A 15,132-nucleotide genomic window follows, 5' to 3' on the forward strand; every position below is an offset into this window, starting at 1 on the left:
AAAAAAAAAAAAAGGCACACCCTACATTAAAATCTGATTAAAATCTGGCTATCTAGATATTGTTGAAATAGCAGAGGGTCTGACAAAATCAGACATATATCCTGCATGGCAAAACTCATCAGATTCTTGGGAAATTTAAACAAATAAGATATAGTTACTGCTTTAAGAAATCTCACAGTTTATTTTTAGAGAAAAGCATATGGCCAGGGACTATGTAATAAATATAACAATAAAAAATGAGAAGATACAATGGAGGCACAGGGAAAGGGTGATCGATTCTGTTAATAAATAAGATGGCTTTGGGAAGGCTTCACAGGTGAGGCACTATGACTTTAAGGCGAAGGTTCTGCCTGGAGAGTGTGGCAGAGGAGGGCATTACAGACAGGCAGTCACACGGTTAAGGTTACGGGGGTCACATAGACCAGGCACAGGCACAGAACAAGGCATTGGGTGGCCTGGAAAACAACGATATGCCTTGAGATGGCCAGGAAGGACTCTCGTCTTCCAGGACAAGGAATACACAGATTTCATATTATGCATCACTGCTGTTCCAACAGTGCCTCTGGGTACTGCGCATGGTGCATCCTGCGGAAGAAGAAATAAAGGAAAGCACACCCCAGATGATTCCTCTTCACCATAACCGAGTCAGGTAGAGAGTTCTACTTCTGTCTATCTTATGTAGTAAACTTCTACCTTAAGAATTCTTTGAGGGGCTGGGGATTTAGCTCAGCGGCAAAAGTGCCTGCCTGGCAAGTGCAAGGTCGTGAGTTCAGTTCCCGGTACCGAAGAAAACCACCCCCCCACCCCCCCCAAAAAAAGCAAAGAATTCTTTGAGGAACAAATACCTGTTATAAAGAAAACACATTTTTTAGAGTTTGAAGATGAATTATTAAAAGATTTTTTAGCAAGATGCGCATTTTCAAAACATCTTTCTGGTAACAATGCCAAAGATAGAATAGAGAAGTGAGGCCAGAAGAAAATGAGAATATTTAAAAATGCAACAAATGATAAAAGAAATGAGGAATTAAAGCCAGGTGTGGTGGCACACGCCTGTAATCCCAGCACTTGGGCGGCTGAGGCAGGAGAATCATTGGAAGTTTGAGAACAGCCTGGGCTACAAAGTGAGCTAAAGGCCAGCTTGAACTGCATAGCAAGACACTGCCTCAAAAAGACAAAAAAAAGGGAGAGAGGGCGAGAAGAGAAGAGAAGAGAAGAGAAGAGAAGAGAAGAGAAGAGAAGAGAAGAGAAGAGAAGAAATGATGAATTAAATCTGGGCAGTGTAAGCCAGGCATGGTTGCACACACCTGTAATCCCAGCTCTCTGGAAGGCTGAGGCAGTAGGATTGCCACAAGTTTGAGGTCAACCTGTGCTACATAGTGAGTTCAATGCTTGCCTGCATTAGAGAGTGAGACCCTGTCTCAAAAAAAATAATAAATAAGTCTGAGCAGTAACAACAGAAATATGCAAATTTGTGACAAATAGTCTGCTGTGTCCTAGGTTCAGGATAAGAACACAAATTAAAGAGTTATTTCAGTAAAAAGGAAGTGTCACTGATTAAAATGAGAAGTTAAAGATAAAGGACTTAAGCTTGGTAGTGACTTGAATATACAGACAGTTGTGGTTTAAACTTAGAATACATGGGCTGGGGATATAGCTCAGCTGCACAGCACCTGCCTGACAAGCATGAGGTCCTGAGTGTGATTCCTGGTATCAAAAAAATAAATAAATGAACAAACAGATGGACATGGATTCTTAACACCCAGTAAGCTTCAGCACAAAACACACTAAAAAAGATATGCTAGAGAGCTATAATAAAGAAAAAAGCAAAGGATCACAGTTGTGACTACATTTCATAGGCAGCTCTCCCAGACGATTAGTTAGAGATATAAACAAAGTCAGAACCATCCTTGAATGCCATACTAAAAAGACCTTAACTACTAATATACCAAGGTGAATCTCAAAAGTTTCTACCTGAGATTAAAAACTGGCATCCTTCCTCTGGCAATCTGGTTGAGATCCAGATTTCCAAACGATAGCATGGAATCAAGGCAGATAAGAAAGAAAAGCAATATTTAAGTCATCACAGCTAGATAATTACTAGCTAGCATATGATAACAGATTTATATCTGCCCCATCACTGTTAGGGTAAGTACATAGTGAGTTACATGATTCCACTCACGATGTTTTTTGGGTTTAATTTTGTTTTATTTTGTTTTTGCAGCACCGGGGATTGACCCACAGCCTAGCACATAATGACAAGTGCTCCATCACTGAGCTACAGTCCCAGTCCTTGGTTAGCTCTTGTCAGTTTTTAAGAGAGTTTTAGGATAGTTCAAAGTGCTTAAGTGATAATTTTCCCAAGGATTACAAACGTTCAGTGATACCCGATTCTGGGCTTTTCACTGAGTCCTAAATTGAAACAAACTTGCCATTTGCAGGAGTATGTTTTTATAACACAATGTAATTGCCTTCCCTGATAATAAAATTTTAAAAGGAACAGGGAAAGGGAGAACAGCATGGTGGGAAACATATTCTGCAAAAATGAATTCCATTTACACAGCTATTGTGAGTCATTTTCATCTTTGATAAAGATTATAATAAATATTAAACACACAAAATCAACTCATAAGTCTTTCCATGGTGGATGAGAAAACTGATCAAAACAGCTTCATGATCAAAACAGACTTCATATCTTACTAATGAAATTAGATTGTGAAACTTTATCCATGAAAGCAGATCAAATGCCTGACTCTTTCCAAATAGCGGACTGTAAATTGCAAAACTCTCCCTTGCAACATCACAGGGAGCTGTTACAACTTTAAGGGTGTCTGCTGCCCGACCTTATCTGTCAGAAAAGACATTCTAAGAGAAGAATTACACGCACTTGTAGCTACATGGTGAAGAACATGAAACAGGTACCTGACTGAAATAATAAGAATCCAAAAGCGCCGTATTCAGAGTATCCTTATGTGGGCCATAGTAAGTGCTTGCATGTAAAGAAAAAGAAAAAAGAAGGATGGGGGAATAGAAATATTACCTGTGGGCAGGAAATTCAGACAAAAGGTCCCTACTCCTGGTGAGAGCAAGCAGACAGGTGCCAGGGTTTCTGAGACTCTTCTGGGACTCATGTGGGTGACTGCACTTCCCAGCACACCACGCTCCACCACAGCCAGCAGGGAACGCTGCAGGGGGTGGGTACACAGGGAACACAGCGGGGAGCAAGCCAAAGGGAAGGAAGAGGAGAGGAGTGATAGGATAAAAATATTTAGCTGTGATGCACTTAAAAGTACAGTTGGGTTTCATTCTGGATTAACTAAAGGCAAACACTGCTTCCATTTTTAGATGGAGTCATCATTTAGGAGTCTCCTTTCTCGCTACCTCTGGTATGACTACTACTGACTACATATACATATGTATTTGTAAAAGAATTTTATATGAAGATGATAGCCAACAAAAATAAATGTTATATTGTACAAAGGCTGAACCATATAGTGTCAAATGAAATCAATCAAGATGGGCATGCTACAAAACAAGCAACCTACAAACACAATTATAAAATAAGTTTATCTGCTGAAAGCCCCAATTACAACTGCAATCCTTATTTCAGACAATAATGAGACACAAAAGTCACCTATGAGAAATAATCCATAAACCAAAAAGAAAAAAAAAGCCAGGTGTGATAGTGCACACCTCTATCCCAGCACTCAGAAGGCTGAGGCAGGAGGATCACTGAGTTTGAGCCTAACCTGGGCTACACAGAAAGTTCAAGACCAGCTTGAACTACATAGCAAGACCCTCTCTCCAAAAGAACAAAACAAAAAAGGTCCATCAATAGACTATAGTACATACTCAAGGCATATTAGACAACGCTATTATTTTCTAGAAAAAAAAAATATATATATATAAATATATAAGTTTTCTAGGTATGAGTCAACTTTTTAAAACTGCCCAAAGTATTCAAGATAGCCAATTCTTGTCCTATATATCCTATGAGGTCCAAGTGGTATACATTTATTTCTCCAGCCAATTCAGCAAGTTTTTTGGGAACTTCTACATACCACCACTTAATTGAACTGGCTCAGGATAATTTAAATTGAATATAGAGGTGAGGGAGGCCTGTAACACTGAAAGACAATGCTGACCAAAACTTTTAACAAGTACAGAAGTCAGGAGTGGTGGTGTACACCTGTAATCCCAAGATACTTGGGAGGCTGAGGCAAAAGGACCACAAGTTCAAGGCCAGGCTAGGCAACACAGTGAGGATCTGTCATACATACATACATACATGCACGCATACATGCATACATAAACACATCAACCAACCAACCAACCTACAAGCGAGCAATGTAAGAATGAATTTTTAAAAATCATTTTTAAAAAGCCAGGTATGGTGGTACACACCCATAATCCCAGCACCAGGGAGACTGAGCTCTAGGCCAGCCTGGGCTACAAAGCAAGCTCAAGGCCAGCATGGAAAACACAGTGAGACCCTGCCTCAAAAAATTAAAAAGGCTGGGGCTGGGGATTTAGCTCAGCGGCAAAGCGCCTGCCTGGCAAGCGCAAGGTCGTGAGTTCGGTTCCCGGTACCGGAGAAAACCAAAAAAAAAAAAAAAAAAAAGATTGATTTAAAAAATTAAAAAGGCTAAATTAAAGATGTAGTTCAGTGCATACACTCTGGGATCAATCCCCAGTATCCTCCCTACACACACACCAAGCAACAGTAACAGTCATCATTAAAAAGAAAAGGGAGAAGAAACGATTTCCTATTCAATCACAACCCGTGAAGCTCTTTGGGGACTGTCTCTTTCCAAGTGGCCATCAAAGTAACTGCTGGAAGCACAAAGCAACCGGCCCCTTTCCCGGCCCACACAGTCAATCCTGCTGCCCACGAGTCTGCTCAGGAGCCCACAGGCACAGCTCTGTGGCGAGACACCTGTCACCCAGTCTAGGAGCACATCTCCCCCTTCCTGAAGGATGTCAAGGGTTCCTGAACAGTGGTCCCCCGAGACAGTTTTCTTCATGGAATTTTTAGACAGAAAGAGAACACAGACAGCTGGGAATACAGCTCAGCAGCACAGCGCCTGCCTGGCAAGCACAAGGCCCTGAGTTTGATTCCCGGCACAAAAAAAAAAAAAAAAAGAAAAAAAAAAGAAAGAGAACAGAAGTAAGATCAAATTAAATCTTACAGGATAGATTAGCACAGAAATTCAAAATGTATATATAACATTCATCTTGTCTGGGAGACATCTCAAAATAAATCAATGAATTATTACTAAATTTAATGCCTGAAAATTCAAACAAACAATAAATTATTATATCCTTAATCATACTGACTTCAGTTCTCACTTTTGTTTTTGTAACTTGGTACTGATGCAACTCTTCATTTTCACTCAGATATAGGCAAAAACTCAGTTGTAACTTACATACAAACAAACAGAGCTCTAGGCACTAATATCCCCTGTTAATACCAATGCATAATAAAAAAACTACTCATCCTAAGCCATTTACTATGCAAAATTTTAGGCATAACTGATAAGAGATCAACTTATTAAAGACTAGAAATTGCAGTACAGCAGTACTAATGCAAAGTGTAATGTTACAAAAAGTAAAATTATGCAAGGAAAGAGAAATGGAGAAATTATGTTCCTCAACTTCAAAGAATTGCTGAGTCAAAGATTACATTCCCCCACTTTCAAAGGAGTATGGAGTCTAAGGATTGTAATACAACAATCTCCTAGAAATACTGTAGCAGGATGGTGAAACATTATAAAAATAATAAAGGAAGTGCTCAAAATTCAGTTAAAAGAAAAGCAAACTGTTAGATGACAACCACAACATAATGGGCAAGACAGAAAATCCAATGAAAATGATACTAGATCAGAGACTTAACACCCAACACCAACTGCTAGAACCTCAGTAAATGACAAATCTTGGTGTTTTAATAATTTCCTTCATTAGACAGGAAAAGATATCCCTTGTGATTCTAGGATAATATTACATCCTCCAGACCAAGCATCGAACTCCCTTCTCACTGGAAGCTTTGTTTTTTTGGAGTTTTTTTTGGCGGGGTGGTCTTTTTGAGACAGGGTCTCACTATGCAGTTCAGGCTGGCCTCGAGTTCACTTTGTAGCCCAGGCTGGCCTCGAATTCTCAACGATCCTTCTGCCTCAGCCTCCCGAGTGCTGGGATCACAGGCGTGCGCGACCATGCCCAGCCTCACCAGAAGTTTTCAAATCAATCTCCTGGAAGTCACTTTTATAAGGATTCCTATCTGGTTCTAGTTGGAAATTACTGAGAGAGAGAGAGATGCTTGTTCTATTTCAGGTATTTCTATTTAGTGCTCTTAACAGCAACCTGCTTCTTGAAAATTCAACTCACAATTCATTTGGTAACAATTATCTATTACATAAACCAAAGGACAGCCACACAAACAAACACATTTACATTGTTGTTGCCAGACTAAAACATGTGTGGTCTAAATTAGATCACAAATATAAACAAGGAAGGAACAGCATCTCCATGTAGATATCTACCAGTCATGCAAATTAACAGGTCCAAAACCAAACCCCCAATCTCCTCCCCTAAACCTCGCCCCCTTCAGTCCTCTCCAATTCAGTGAACGGCAATTAATTCCCTCTCATTGCTCTTGTCAAAAACTTCGAAGACATTCACAGCTCTCTTCTCTCTCAGTCCACATCCTACGTGTCAGTCAATTCCGGCTCCACCTCAAGGCAGCCCTAGAAAACGGCACTCTCCAGAACTCTGCATCCCCCTGGGTGATCCTGCACCTAGATGGGGATCATCTCTTCAGTGGCCTACAGTTAGGCCTTTATCCTCCTACTTCCCACCGGGTTGCTCGGGTTAGCGCCGGCTGTGAGCCCTGCAGTGGGAAAAGTCAGTCTCCCCAAGGCCCCAGCGGAAATGGCCTTTTTGTTGCTTTGCTGTGTAGCGCTGAGGATCCAACCCAGGGCCTTGCACGTGGAGGAAGCATCCTGCCCCTAAGCTAAGCTGTAGGTCCAGGGCCTTGATGTGTTTTACCTCTTCCTCCTCTACCCACTCTTCACTCCACTCCACCTATACTAGAAGCTTTGATTTACATCAGAGACGGCAGTCACCTCCCGCCTGTGTACTGTGCTTGCTCCGACTGCAGGTCTCTTCTCAAGTATCTCCTCCTTTCTTCTTCAGTGCTGGGGGTGGAAGCCAGACCTTGCATATATGAGGCAAGTGCTTTACCACTGAACTACATCCCCAGTCCATTTATTTATTTATACGCATAGAGATACAGATTTTTTTTTTTCTTTTTGCTTTTTGAGACAGAGTCTCACTATGTAGTGCAGGCTGACCTCAAACTCATGGTGATCCTCTAGCTCAGCCTCCCTGCTGAGATTACAGGTGAGTGCCACCATGCCCAGCTTACCAACCCTTTAAAAAAAATTTTTTTTAATTTATAGGGTCTTGTTAAGTTACCCAGACTAGTCTTGAACTTTAGATCCTCCTGCCTCAGCCTCCCAAGTAGTTCAGATTACAGGCATGCACCACCATACCTGGCAAATGTTACCTTCCTAATTAAATCATCTGGCTCACCAGATTTAAAACTACACATTCATTCTATCTTCCTGCATTTCTACCCCCTTTCTCTGTTAGTTTCATCAATAGAACGTAACACAAACTGATACGGTATGTATTTTATTTTTCTTATAATTATCCTCCTCTACTGATTGAAAAAGTAAACACAAGTACAGAGACTTTTGTCTATTCTGTTCACTGCTATATCCCCAGCACTATGGGGCAGTACTTTGTACAAAGTAGACAATAGATTATTTCTTAAATAAACAAATATATTTAGGGTCAAAAGTCATATTATTGGAGATTACATAAAAGTAATACTGTCAATTTAAGAAAATAAAAAATTACTTTTAAAAAACCCTCAAACCTGCCAAATGTGGTGGGACACACCTGTAATCCCAGCTCTCTGGGAGGCTGAGGCAGGAGGATGGTAAATTCAAGCCCAGCCTAGCTAAAGAGACTTAGCAAGACCCTGCCTTAAAATAGAAAATAACCTGGGCATGTTGGTGCACACCTGTAACCCCAGCAATCAGGAAGCTGAGGCAGGAGGATTGCCACAGTTTGAGGCCAGCATGGGCTACATAGTACATTAGAGGCCAATCTCTTAGGACAAAATCTTGTCCTAAGAAGAAAGAGAGACAAAGAAAATTTAAAAGGGCTGAGAATGTAGCTCAGTGCAAAGGCCCTGGGTTTCAGTCCCCAGTACTGCCAGAATCTTTATATAAACTGTACCCAAAAGTGAAGCACATCATTAGCCTTTTAATAACAATATGAAGTTACTTGAGAAAAAAATCTGATAGACTAAATACTGCCGATCACAGATCCAGCAGTACGCACTTCCGGCCGCACTCACTTTGTCCTCAGCGCCTCACTCTGGGGCCATGTCTGGGAGCTTCTGCTACACTAGGCTTACTTCTACTTCCACCACCTGCAGCCCAAGCTCTCTCCTGCCTCTGCCGCTGCTCCTCACCTAGACACACGCGCGCCTAACCCTGTGACAGTCCTTTCCTCTTCTCTCCGGCGGCTGTTAGCCATCCTTCTCCCCATCAGCAGGCGATGAGGCCTCTAAACTCTAACCGCTCTGCCATGCGGCCACCAGATCCTGCCAAGGGTTCAATCCTCACTGACCTTCATAACGAATAGCCAGAACACTCAACAGTCTTCTCAGGCCACCCTCTTCCTACTCAGTCCTTCCCCTTAGTCTATAGAGTAAGTCATGTTGCAGCCTTCAAATAGCTGCTACTCACATCCTTGGAGCTTGTCTGCCTCCCACCCCTTTTGAAATCAGGTTCTCCAACCTCCCCAAAGTTCTGACGGACACTGATATCCTCCCACTACTTCAGTTTTCTACTAAAGTTACTCAGAGTCCATTTGTAGCCGCCACGTTTCCACTCCAGACACTGCTCCTGCATCCTGGACTCCAAGACACCAGACTTCACTGACCACTCGCTCTTCCACCTGGAATCCTTTATTAGTAATCACTCCCCCATCCCGGGGATAAGGTTCAGTCTCCTTAAGAGAGCAAAGGAGGCCCATGGAAATCTCATTTAGTTCGGTGCTTATAATGGACACCGAATGGAGCGGCAACCCAGATTCGAAATAATTCTCCCCATAATATACAGTGCAACTCTTTGCCACTGCTAACTGACCAACGAATTGATGGAACCTGACCACAGACATTCTCTGTCCTGGGAATCTGCAACTTGACAGGAGAGACCCAAGGCTGAGAGCTGTGAGAAATGGGCCAGCACCCTAAAGTTCTGGTTCTCAGCCGGGAGCAACTGTGCCACCGAGGTGCTGCTGGAAGCAGTGGAAGTGCTGCAGTGCACAGCACAGCTCCTCAGATGAAGAGCACCTGGGCAGCAGCGCGGCAGGTGAAAAGCCCTGCGCTGAGACGAACGGCCTCTTTCATGACACACTACCGGGCAGCTGCCTCTTCTCCCCTTGGTTTACTGTTCAGATCTTCCTCTGATTCTCTGACCTTCCTAACAATTTCCCTTTTCACTGACATACAGCTGGTTTTGATCATCTGCAGATAAAATAACCTCGACTTGCTAAGTTCCCTTGCTCCATCGTGTGTATACCTGGAACCAATCTCTCCATCGCAGAGTAAAACAATCCGTTTCTGTGGGGAGAAAGTACTGCTCCGCACAGTAAGATGTTTCGCAGCAGGCCGGTCTCAGACCACCAGGTGCCGGCAGCACTCTCTCAGGCCACCGCAGTCAAGCCCGGAGCCGGACACTGGCCATGTCCCGAGGAGCCACACAGACCCTGGCTGAGAGCCAGCCCTCTAAACCAGACCAAGGCTCGGCTTGGGCCAGGTGCACAGCGGTCTGAGCAATGCTCAGTTCCCACAAAATCACAGCTACTTCACGGCGTGCCCGGGGTCGAGAGAGTGAGGGCGAAGTGAGCACTTGGCTCTGAATCTGCCTTGACTCCTTTTCAGGCCCTGGCTTAACTACATGTATGGCCCCTTTGCTCCTGCGCACACACCTCGACAGCCGTGTCTACACACGCATGCACTAACGGTCACGACAGTAAGGTCTTGACCTGAAAGGTGGCTGCCGCTCCAACCTCCTTTCTTACATTTGTGTGAACATTTTTTTTTTCTTTTTTCATTTATTGAGACAGGGTCTTGCTACGTAGTTCAAGCTGGCCATACACTCACTGTAGCCCCAGCTGGCTTGCAGCAATCTGCCTGCCTCAGCTTCCCAAATGCTGGGATTACAGGATTGTGTCACCATGCCCAACAATTTTTGAGAACTTTCTATTCCTTTGTGAAGATTCTCCTAGAAAAATTTCTGCAGTACCCTGTGCTGTTTCTAGTTTGAATGACCCCCAGTAACTTTCTCCTTCAAAACCTTTTCCCGTTCCACTTTCCTTTAGGGGTGGGTGGGGGTGTGTTTTGTACTGGAATTGAATCCTGGGCCTTCACACTGAACTACATCCCTCATTTAAAAAAAGAATTTTTTTTTTAAATTTTGAAATAGGGTCTTTCCAGGCATGGTGGTATATGCCTGTAATCCCAGCACTCCAGAGACTGAGGCAGGAGCATCACTGAGTGTTTTTGGCCAGCCTGGGCTACAAAGTGAGTTCAAGGTGAACCTGAACTACATAGCATGATGAAAGCTGCACAGTGAAAACTGGTCTCAAAAAGAGAAAGAGCGAGAGCGAGAGAGAGAGAAAAGCGAGCAAGTGAGATGGACATGGTGGAGCACGCCTGTAATCCCAGCACTCAGGAGGCTGAGGCAGGAGGATCGTTGCAAGTGTGAGACCAGCCTGGGCTACAAAGTGAGCTCAAGGCCAGCCTGAACTACATATCAAAACCCTGCCTCAAAGACCAAAAAAAGAAAAAAATGAAAGAAGAAAGGAAGGAAGGAACGAAGGAAGGAAGGAAGGAAGGTCTGTCTTGCTAGATTGCCAGGCTAGGCTCAAAACTGCAATCATCCTGCCTCAGCCGCCCAGAGCGCTGAGATTATAGGACTGTAACACCTCTTCAAAGTGTAACCTACTCCCCCTCTAACTATATACTTCCTGTCCTCCTTTCAGATTTGTCACCTACATAAACTTATTAATGTAAACAACAAAGAAAATTATACAGATTTATACTTCTTAAGTAGTTCAGCATTAACTTAAAGCATTTGTTAATCTCTTAACAGTTCCTCTTTCATAACTCTTCCAACATAATAGCTTCTCAAATACATACTTCTGGACAACAGTGCTGGTTTTAATCTTGCAATTTCACTATACTTCAATCTCAAAGTTCACAGTGAACATTCATTTTGTTGTTGTTGTTGTTGGTTCTTAGTACTCTGACTGGTAGACTACCTATGTTCACCTGTAACAACTAGGTCATTGCCAGGCATAGCCTGCAACCCCAGCACTTGGGACCCTAGGCAGGATAATCAAGAGTTCAAGGTAGGGCCAGGGACGTAGTTCAGCAGCACAAGCACCTGCCTGGCAAGTGCAAGGTCCTGAATTTGATTTCCAGTAAAAAAAAAAAAGTTCAAGGCAAGTTGAACAATATAGAGGACTTTGCCTCTCTGGGAGGCTAAGGCAGGAGGATAGCAAGTTTAAACCCAGCCTGAGCAATTTAGAAACTTGTCAGGACCTGCCTCAAAATTTCAAAAATTAAAAAAAGGCTAGGGATGTAGCTCAGTGCAAAGGCCCTGGGTTCAATCCCCAGTAAAAATGAGGGGCAAAAGCACTAGGTCATTTTCTTAGTTCTTCCTTTCCAGGACACCATATTTATTCAACGATTCAATTACTCCTTGCTTCCTAAAGCCAGAAGGAAACTGGTCATCTTCAAATCTATGACAATATTAGTGGCACAGTCTTGTACTATTAATTCAATAAATATCCACTGAGTGCCTATTTCATGACAGCTTCAAAAGAAAAATCCCTGCCTTCAGGGAGTTTACATGGGATGGGGATTTAGCTCAGCGGCACAGCGCTTGCCTGGCAAGCACAAGGTCGTGAGTTTGATTCCCAGTACTGGAAAACAAAACAAAACAAAACAAAAAACCAAAGAGTTTACATTCACTCAAGTACAGAGAGAAAAACACTGAATACATAAATATATGACAGAAAAGATGAATGCTACAAATTTTAAACTGAGATCAGGAAAATCCACCTTTGAGAAAGTGACATGGATTGTATCCAAGGACTATGCAAGATGGCTATTACTACAAAGTAATATTTTAAGTATTTATTTTACTTTCCTTTTCTTTTTTTTTTTTGGTCTTTTTGAGACAGGGTCTCACTATGCAGTTCAAGTTGGCCTTGAGCTCACTTTGCAGCCCAGGCTGGTCTCAAATTTGCAATGATCCTCCTGCCTCAGCTGCCCCAGTGCTGGGATTACAGGCATGCAAAACCATACCCAGCAGTATTTCCTATTAAACTGAATTAAACTGTATTCCAGTTAAGTAGGTCAATACAGTGACATCTTCATGATAATGGATAATCTATACAATTAAACTTACCCCTCTGGTCATTTCAAAATTTCATTCCTACATTGATAATTACAGTTTATCAAAACATGTGGTTTGTTTTTTCTATTATGAATACTGTTGAGATTTTAAAATAACTATTTTTCTTAGAAAGATGACAGCAATGTCATGAATTTGATATTCAGTCACCTACATTGAGGATAATTTGAAATATGAAATAACTGAAAATCAGTGATTCAAAAACTTAATTCTTGGGGCTGGGGATTTAGCTCAGCGGCACAGCGCCTGCCTGGCAAGTGCAAGGTCATGAGTTTGATCCCTGGTACTGGAAACAAAACATCAACAAAAAGAAATTCTTAATTTTTCATTTTTTGGTAGTAGGAGTCAAACTCAGGACCTTGCATTTGCCAGGAAGGCCCTTATGCCACTGAGCTATATCCCCAGGCCGCAAAGATCTACATTTTTTTTTTCCAAAAACTTAATTCTTGACAGTTATAGGACTTCACACCAGTACTCAGGAGGCTGAGGCAAAAGGACTGTTTGATTTTGAGGTCAGTCTGGACTACATAGAGGGTTCAGGGCCACCTGAACTACAAAGCGAGACCCTCCCTCAAAAAAAACTTAACTATGGTTGGATTGTTTTGTGCTTGGATACATTTAAAAGAATTTAGTAATAATAGCAAAAATTTATATACTATTTACTTGGTACTGTTTCAAGCATTTGTAAATATTAACTTGCTTAATAAACATATACACACAACTCTGGCCATCAAAACACTTCACTCTGAAAAAAAATTACAATGTAACACACAATTATAAGAAGTCACACCGATCACAAATTAATCCTAAAGACTTAATTCTCAGTATGTGGGTGCTGTCTATTTTGTGATGCCAGCCACTACATCTTGTTCTTAATTTTTTTAAGAGTCCTTCTCAAGGCACAGTGCCTGCCTGGCAAGTGTAAAGTCCTGAGTTCAATTCCTGGTACAAAAAAAAAGTCCTTCTCAAATGAAATTCTACAACAACATTAAACACTAATGCCCAAAGGCACTTACTGACTGAATTAAATTTTCTGATAGGCATCTAGAGTGGTACTAGCTATGTATCACCATCCTTGGGACTGTGAGAAAATAGACATTCAAATCATCTTCTGACTACGCTTGATCTTAGCCAAAAGGCCAAGAAGCAATCATTTTCTGACTATTAGAGAAGAGGAACACAATAAAGGAAGATGGAAATGATCAAAGAATTTTATATGTCTGTAGAACATGCCAAAATGAAACTGCACTAATAAAAATAAAAATCATTTTCTGTTGGTCTGAATTTTCTTGTGAAATGGGGTATAAAAAAGAGTGGAGGAAGGCGGGCATGGTGGCTCATGCCTGTAATCCCTGCACTAGGCAGGCTGAAGCCCGAGGATTGTGGCAAATTCGAGACCACCTAGGCTACAAAGTGAGCTCAAAGCCAGCCTGCACTGCATGGTGAGACCCTGTCTCAAAAAGAAAAAAAAAAAAAAAAAAAAAGAAAGAAAGAAAGGGTGGAGGGAATTATACAAAAGGTGGAGGGAAAAAGCCAGATAAAATCTTCTAAAATAGTTCAATATTTGACTGTTTGTATGATTGATTGATTGATTTTATACTGAGGACTGAACCCTAGGGCCTTCACACTGAGCTACATTCCCAGACCTTTTTTTATGTTGACACAAGGTCTGGCTAAATTGCCCAGGCTGAGTTCAAACTTAGCATACTCCTGCCTCAGCAGGATTACAAGTTTGTGCTACCACATCCGGCCCATATGTACAATTTTAAAAGGAACTTCCTATTTAGTGATAATATTAAGAAATGCAATTTTCATAAACGTTGCTATAATTTGCTATTTTGTTTTGTTCTGTTTTGTTTTTCTGGTACCGGGAATCGAACTCACAACCTTGCGCTTGCCAGGCAGGCGCTGTGCCACTGAACTAAACCCCCAGCCCCAATTTGCTACTTTAAAAAAAAAACTATCTTATTCAACTTTATAAATCAGGACAGTATTTGCTGAATCATTTATGTATTTTTTTTGTTTCCTAATATACCACCTGTGGTATAAAACATTCTGGAAAATCAAGAACTGTGCTTACTACACAAGTTATTATCTCCAAGTGTGTCCCTAAAATCAGTTAAAAGCAGTCATCAGTTTACAAGTAACAGAGAAGAGAGAGGGATCCTAACCAGGCGCTTTGAATTCACTGTCCAAGTTAGAGCAAGAGCCTACATTTAGCCTGTGTCTTGAGACAAATATGGAGAAGCCAAGAACAGTAACAAAGTGCCAGTTTACTGAGTCATGTTTCTGACTAAAACTGTTTTATGAAATGGAAAGAATGACATTTTGGAGGTTTAATCATCACAGATGCTAACTCCCTGGCTAAAAGGCTCTCGGATGCAAAACTCTCAGTAAGAATGACGGGGGACTGAAAGGACCGCAGGAACAACTTGTCAACGCGGGTAAGTGGTTATCCGCCTAAATCCAATCCTAACTGTGCAAACAGTCACGCCCAGCGAGGCTCGCGAGCGCGAGCGCCAGGTGGAGGACCGAGCGCTCCGCCAGGGCAGCGGCCGCTCCGGGGACCCACCGCGCC

At 42.0% G+C, this 15,132-nt stretch overlaps 1 protein-coding gene across 1 annotated transcript in view; it reads right to left on the reverse strand.

Annotated features, from left to right (window-relative positions):
- The window catches only part of Uhrf1bp1l (UHRF1 binding protein 1-like), a 120,751-nt gene that overhangs the window by 105,102 nt on the left and 517 nt on the right, over nucleotides 1–15,132 (reverse strand).

The sequence above is a fragment of the Chinchilla lanigera genome, unplaced genomic scaffold (assembly GCF_000276665.1).
Source record: "Chinchilla lanigera isolate Chin_1 unplaced genomic scaffold, ChiLan1.0 scaffold00004, whole genome shotgun sequence".
Classification (NCBI taxonomy): domain Eukaryota; kingdom Metazoa; phylum Chordata; class Mammalia; order Rodentia; family Chinchillidae; genus Chinchilla; species Chinchilla lanigera.